The sequence below is a fragment of the Malus sylvestris genome, chromosome 12 (genome assembly GCF_916048215.2).
Source record: "Malus sylvestris chromosome 12, drMalSylv7.2, whole genome shotgun sequence".
Classification (NCBI taxonomy): domain Eukaryota; kingdom Viridiplantae; phylum Streptophyta; class Magnoliopsida; order Rosales; family Rosaceae; genus Malus; species Malus sylvestris.
In genome coordinates, this window is record NC_062271.1 from 6,716,425 (window position 1) to 6,723,967 (window position 7,543).

A 7,543-nucleotide genomic window follows, 5' to 3' on the forward strand; every position below is an offset into this window, starting at 1 on the left:
CAAAGGGTTAATGTGGCAAAGAAGTGCATTTTGGAGCATTTTGGAGCATTTTTGGGCATGGAATGGATGGCATATGCTTGGAGCAAAAGGAATGGACGAAATTTGAAGTTTGTGTATCATCCTCTCCCTATAAATAACCATTTTAGCACACTCATTTCACCTAACACATCCATTCACCTACCACTACATCCACTCATTTCACCCAACACATTCACCTACCATTACATCCACTCATTTCACCCAACACATCCATTCTCCAAACATCCATCCACTACACCCATTACATCCACTCATTACCAAACACTCATCCACTACACCCATTACATCCACCCACTACACCCATTATATCCACTCATTACCAAACATTCATCCACTACACCCATTACATCCACTCATTACCCAACATCCACCCACTACACCCATTACATTCATTACCAAACATTCATCCACTACACCCATTACATCCACTCATTACCAAACATCCACCCACTACACCCATTACATCCACTCATTACCACAACACTCACCCACTACACCCATTACATCCACTCATTACAACTCCATACACTCCTCTCCCTAGCCTATAAATACATCCACCCTTCACCATAATTTGGGGGCCACATCCAAAGACACTACATTTCACATCTCACAACTTCATTCACAAACACAATTTCTTTGCCATGACCTCCATCCATTCATCTAGCCATACTACATCTCACCAATCCATACACTTTCATCTCTTAGCCGTGCAAATCCATTCCATCCATATATCCATACACATCCTAGACACTTGTGCTACAACAAGGTGTTGAAAACAAAGGTCCTTGACGTTTCAAGCTTGGAACTTTGGAGCGTTTTAGGTGTACTCCGTTCTTGCTTTCAATGTCTACTTTGTTATTTTCTAATTTTGTTGCAATTATGAGTGGCTAAACCCCTATTTAGTTAGGGGGAAGTTTGAAGCCATGAACATGCTTGAGATTTGAATTGATTTCTTCCAATTGTGATTTGATAAGTTGTGATTGCAATTCAATTATCTATTTTATTCATAACTGATTCTTGTATGTTTATTAAGGATGCATACTTAGTTTTCATGCATGAATTAGATGCTAGAATATAAATGAGTTTCACCTAATCGTTACAAGTTTATATTCATGAGTAGTGAAGGTTGTCTATCACAATCGCGTTAATTGAATTCTTGGCAATTGTATCATGCATTCATAGTTATAATTGTCTCGTCAACACTTATGATTTTCATTGAACGTAATGATCTCTGATTGTATCTCTATTATGCATTCATATAGGGGACTTTTAGAGAATGATTTGGGTTGTCGCATGCATTCATCCAATTTAATGAGTAAAGGAAAATCTGAGGGTTAATTTGTGCATCACGGTTAATCTGGGGTGTTGAGTATCATAGTTTATTGAAAGCAATTGGAAATCGATTCATGTACAAGTGTGTCATGTGTGAAGAACGGACATCTAACTAATCCATCCATCATCGTATTCCTTAAATTTGTCTTACAATCTGCCTAGTTTAATAATTTGTTTGTTTGTTTCAAATTCATCAAAACCAAAATCCCCCTTTTTACTTTCTTGTTTCAAAGTGTTAAATTTCTGTTTTGTTTGTGTTTTTGAGTGTTTTGATTCAAGCCAAAACACTAAATTCGTCCAAAGTTGTGTTAGAGTCAGAAACTGCCTAGTTTGTGTTTTTAGGCAGTTTTGAGTGTTTTAAAGTTGTTTTGAGTCTTGTGAGTCTATTCAAACGTTTTAACTTTGTTTTTATGTTTTTGAGTTAGTTTAGAGGTTTTAGCAAGCCCTCCTAATCCCCGGTTTAGAACGATCCCTACTTGCATTTATACTACAATTTGACAACAAGAGGGTTTAATTTGAGTGCTTAACTTTCATCGCATCATTAAGTTCTATTTTTTTTGGGTCAAACAATGGATTTGTTAGATTAGATGTTAGAATAAGAAGTTAATGGTGTTCGAACCCACGTTGTGGTGAAAGCATAACACTCATTTCTACCATTGTAGTACAGGGTCATTTGCAACAATTAAATTCTTTAACTTGTCAGTTTTTTTTTTTATTTTAAATTTTTATCTATGAAGATTCTTTTCATTAGTTATCGTATTTTCCGATATATACTTGGGACTCGGTATGAACCCAAACTCAAATCAAAACCATAATTTAGGCATGAATAATGAATGTCAATATTTCACAAACTATTCTTCTATGGGTCAATTTTAGGCACTGATGATCAACTTGGATTGGACTTTCACAAATTATATAAGATGTTGGGGTGGGGGGAGGGGGGTGTGGGTTGGGGCCTGGTGTTTAGACGAACTAAACAAATTTAAGTAAATTATTATATATTGTATAAGAAAGTGCTTATTTATACTTAAAAACACATAATTGTATTGGAATACATAAAGTGCAAAATAAAATGACATATAGATTATAAAGTATAGGGGGAGACTAAAGTTGTAGACAAAATTTATAAACTAAATAATGTGTCACCAATAGAAATGATCATGTTTATTAATGCTTAAGAAACAATCCAATCAACTTCCATGTCATTTAGTTTATCAATTTTTTTTCTACAAATTTAGTCTCCCTAATATTACCCTAAAGTATAAGACCATGTTGAAAACATTGGGAATAAGCATATAGTGAGTGTTCATCAAAGTATTCAACAAGTCATTTTCATTTAATTGACAAAAATAAAAGGCAAAACGAAAGTTATCGATTTTCTATCTAGGTGGGAGTCTCGACCTAGGCAGGTTTAAGCGTATTTTATTAATTTTCAAACACCTAAGAACTAATTAGGACAGCGGCCAATCGTCTAACGCCTAGGCAGGGGAATTAGGCACGTCAGACGAAGATTTTTAGAACATTGGATTTCCATAATTTTATTATAGAAAAATATTTTACACGATGGTGTGAAGGAATTTGGGTAAATCACATGGTGAACCTACCATAATAATGGGATATCGAATTCCTTATTCACAAGAGTCAAATCTAATATTAGTATTAATGACATTCTTTTATTGTTTGATACAAGCGGAATCTAGCCAATCTTTCCTCAAGCTACAACACACTAGAGAGAGGCATCAAATAGTATCTTATTATCAAATAACAAGTCGTTTATTTGAGGATCGGTGCTCATTCTAATCACTCGACAAGAAAAAGAAAAGAAAAATAAGCGAGGCTAACCTATAAGTACATGACAATTTATAAAGAGAAAATCATACAAGACAAGAAGTTTGTATTACTAACTTAAAAGTACAAAAACAAAGAAATCTCAATGCATAGGTCCATTACTAATCCCAGGAGAGCCCAAAATAATAGGCACGATGATAGGAGCATGCGATTTGAGAGACAGAGATACTTGTAAGTAGGTAAAACAGATGGGCAAGTAAAGGTTGTGGCCATGAATATTAAGGTTTTGGCATTCTAGTTTGAGACTAAGTACTTTTTAATTGTAGCAGCTAGCAGTGATTCCTATAGACTAGTCCAGCCTGTTAGGGAAAAGACTCTATTGGCAGGAACTACTATGTTATCTCATTTTCTAAATTCTCATTAGAGACAAACGGTGCACTCTTTCGAGAAACAATTGAAAAGAAAAATGCATTGATGGAAAATCTTAAGTCGTTTAAACATATATGTTCAACGTAAAACAACAAAAAACAAAGGCACATGGAAACCCATTGTGAATTAGGGTTTAGTCATTTATTCTCTTCAAACAAACAAAACAAAAAATTCTTTTATTCCCACGCATGCATCCAAATACGTACGTTAGTTTTTGTATGACTTAACATTTTTTAGTGCATACACATCTCATCCGGAAGCCAGCACATTTGCCTCCCATAAATCCCTCTTTTTTGCATGTAGTTGCACAATTGCTTGACCGAAAGCAAATACCGCGGTATTTATGGCTCGGAGACTCACAAATCTTCGATGACTTCTCATTCTTTGACGAGTTCTCGTTTGTCTTCCCCTCAGTAACCATTGGCCCCGTTCCTGCCAAACATGCATCAATATATCAAAACACATATATGATTTTATAAAATTCCGGTTTTCCATTATATCAACGGGAGAAGGAATATTCGAATTCAAAACTTCTTTCGACAATACTATATTGTTATATCTTGGGTTAGATATAAAGATCAAATTAAGATAAGGAAAGAGAGATACCAATAGCCACCAAAAGTAAGATGAGGATGAAGATAGTTGAAAACAAACGCCCGGAACGCTCCATCTTGATTTTGTGGGATGTGTGTGTGTTTGTGCACGCGTGTGAAATATGTACAAGTGAGATAAAAAGAGAGTCGTTGATTCAAAGAACTAACCTTGAAGGTCCTTATATAGAGTTGGTATGAAAAAAATTAAGTGTATTTCCTTAAAAGGCGTTCCTTGATAAAAATAGCGAGTTTAGGGAAAACTTTCAGCTCCGAGAGACAAGAACAAAACCCTATTTTGGCTCATCATTCATCCTACATTTGAGGAGAGACAATGGCTCTTTTTCTCCTCCCTTAAATTGAAATATTCCTTTTTGAGGTTACAAATGAGGAGTTCATGAATCTTTAACCTATTTGTACGTATCACCCTACTCACCCACACCACTAGATAACCCAGTTGAAATTGAAATATTACATTGTTGAAATGGCCCATACATTTTCCCTATCACAGTTGTCTCTTTCTGTTTTTTTGTTTTTATTTTAATTTTACATAATGCTAAAATATTTGGAAATTTTCGGGGCCTTGTGGTGGCTGTAGCTCCTAGGTTAGGCTTGTTTGCTGGACTCAGACCTGTTCATTGTGAGGCAAGTTTTTGTTTGATGCTTGGCCGTCCTAGCCTTTGTAGACTTAGCAATATCTTAAGCAGTCCATTAAACATAATTAATAATGTTTTAACTCGAATATTAGACAATTAATAGACAGATTAAATTATTGTTTTGAGTTTAAAATATTACCACAATTCCTTTATTCTTTCAAGTTGTTTGAGGAGCTTCAATTTCAGGAACACTTGAGTGGGTTGAACTTGTATATATAATATTTGCTTTTCTTTTTTTATGTTCTATAACAAAGAATAAAAGAAGCACGTTAATTGTAAATGAATAGAAGACAAAACAATTAATATAAACCAAACTATACAAGACAAAATAATTACCATTAAACACTCTTGATAAAAATCAAGCTCGGCTGGACTTGCTTCATACTCAATGTTGCTAATTTCTTCACTTCTTGTCTAGTTTTGGAGACATATCAATGATTCCATTGTTTCAAGAATGAGAGATGTTCTAAATGGGTAAATTACTTTGTCACCTGCACTAAATGCACTCTCACTAACAATTGTTGACAATTGAATTGGCAATACATCTCTCGATAACAAAGCAAGTGTGGGATATGTGCTCCTCCATTTTAACTTCCACCTTCAAAATGTCAAAGGTTTGACCATGTGCTACTTTCTCTAGCGTGTCAAGGAGATAACTATCCATCTCATGTGCAAGCGCAATATCCTTGGCGTCTTCTAGTTCCTTCTCCCAATCATCCATCATTTAACTAAATATCATTGGATTTTCTGTTTGTACACTAGAAGGTAATTGTTTTACCAGTGAAGAAGTAGTGTCAACAACTACATCTTCTTTACCCTTTTATTGTGTTCGTGAACCGAAAGCTTGTTGTGCATATTCATCACACATCACCTCCAACAATGTCTTCACTTCATTGTTTTTCTGCTAAATATATTCTTCAGGAAGCTCTGAATGCTTTTTACACAAGTGCATGAAGTGCCTCAATTTGAACCTTAAGTCTAAGACATGGGTAACTACAAATATTTGATTAAGAGACTCAATTAAACCAAAATACTTTCGGTATTTGGTTCTCATGCTCATTGCCATATCACGTAGCACCGACTGCACAGTTCCTCTAATTTGTATATATTCAGGCAAATAAAGTTTTCAATCTCGTTCTCCACAGCAATGACATCATGAACAGCTGTATTAGATGTGGGACACTTACTTGCACTAATTTTCAAAGTCACAAGATAGAAAACCTTTAAAAAATTCACAAACACTTATGCACCATCATAATCTTCCTCCTTAAGTGGTCCAACCTTACCTTTACTTGCCACTTTTTCTCCTTCATCATTAAGTACCATTTTTTTTCCCGAAGTAGCTCAAGTATATTTTGGCTTCATCATCTTCGAACATCCTTTCGAATGCATTTTTAAACTTCAAGCAAGATTCTAGCATCATGTATATGCTATTCCACCTAGTAGGCACATCTATACAACTAGACCTCTACTATCCAACTTCTCATTCTCCACACATTTCTTGAAATAACTAAACCTTCGGGGGCTTGATTTCACAAACCGACATTTCTAAGAGCTTCCACACTTGTATCTAATCTTTTCAACCTATCTTTTACTACCAAGATGACAATATGAGCTCAGCACCTCACATGCATAAACTTGTTATTCATAATAAGTTTACTATTAGGCCATTTTTGCATTTTACGAACAACATACTCAATTTCCACCTTATTAGTTGATGCATTGTCAACTAAGATACACATCACCTTTTCAACGGTTAGCACCATATAGTTCAAATTCTGCACACTTGTCCATGTATCAGTAGTCAAGCTAACTCTATATTTATGTATCTCATTTTTAAACTGATACATCATGGTATCATACATATTGAAAAACTCCCTCACAATAGTTCTCCGAGATGAAACATATGATCTACGCTGGACTTTGCACATCATCCGCAATACTAAAAGGAACCTTGTCAATCACAATGAACTCAACAATGTCTTTCCCAAATTCTTCTTGGCTCCACCCTTTAGCAACAAGCATGCTTTTAACGTCACCACACCCAGAAGGTCTAGAACTACCTAGAACCCTTTGCAACTCATCAGTTGGTTTATACATCTGGTAGAAATGGGTTCGAACAAGAACCATTATTGATAGCTTTATGCCCAAGTGGAATGAGCAGTACACATGGGAAGTGTTTGATCCTTGTACTGTTATAACAATTGGGGTATTTGATAACTACCATTTGCACGAGAAAAGGCTGGAGGGGCCAAGGATGTAAGAATTGGGAAGGTAATGATTCGTCTCTCCACCCTTGAGATTGATCGAGTTTACACACACAAGTACCTATTTTTAGTTCTGCACCCAAATGGTGTAAAAAAGATGGGTGAAATTCATATGGCTATAAGGTTCACTTGCTCTTATCTGCTTAACATGATGCACATGTACTCACAGCCCTTGCTGCCAAAAATGCACTACATTCATCCATTAACTGTAAGTTAGCGTGATACTTTGAGGCATTAAGCCATTCAGATTGTGTTGATGAGGCTGAGTCATGTTGAGCCACCGTTAAGGAAAGAGGTGGTCGAATATTTGCTGGATGTGGGCTCCCACATGTGGAGTATGAGAAGAAGCAAAGCTAACTTTTTCAAGATTATGAATGTTTTGGGTGGGATAATCACTGTTGGAAAATGGTTTGATCAGATCTGCAACTAGAAAAACCCCATT

The 7,543-nt window shown here is 35.6% G+C and overlaps 1 long non-coding RNA gene across 1 annotated transcript; it reads right to left on the minus strand.

The window, feature by feature from the left end:
* Positions 1-3,608: 3,608 nt before the first annotated feature.
* On the minus strand, positions 3,609-4,448 carry LOC126593714 (uncharacterized). Its single transcript, XR_007613017.1, has 2 exons — positions 4,195-4,448; positions 3,609-4,020 (listed from the first exon to the last, which is right to left on the minus strand). It is a non-coding gene; the product is annotated as an uncharacterized LOC126593714 (long non-coding RNA).
* Positions 4,449-7,543: the final 3,095 nt, after the last annotated feature.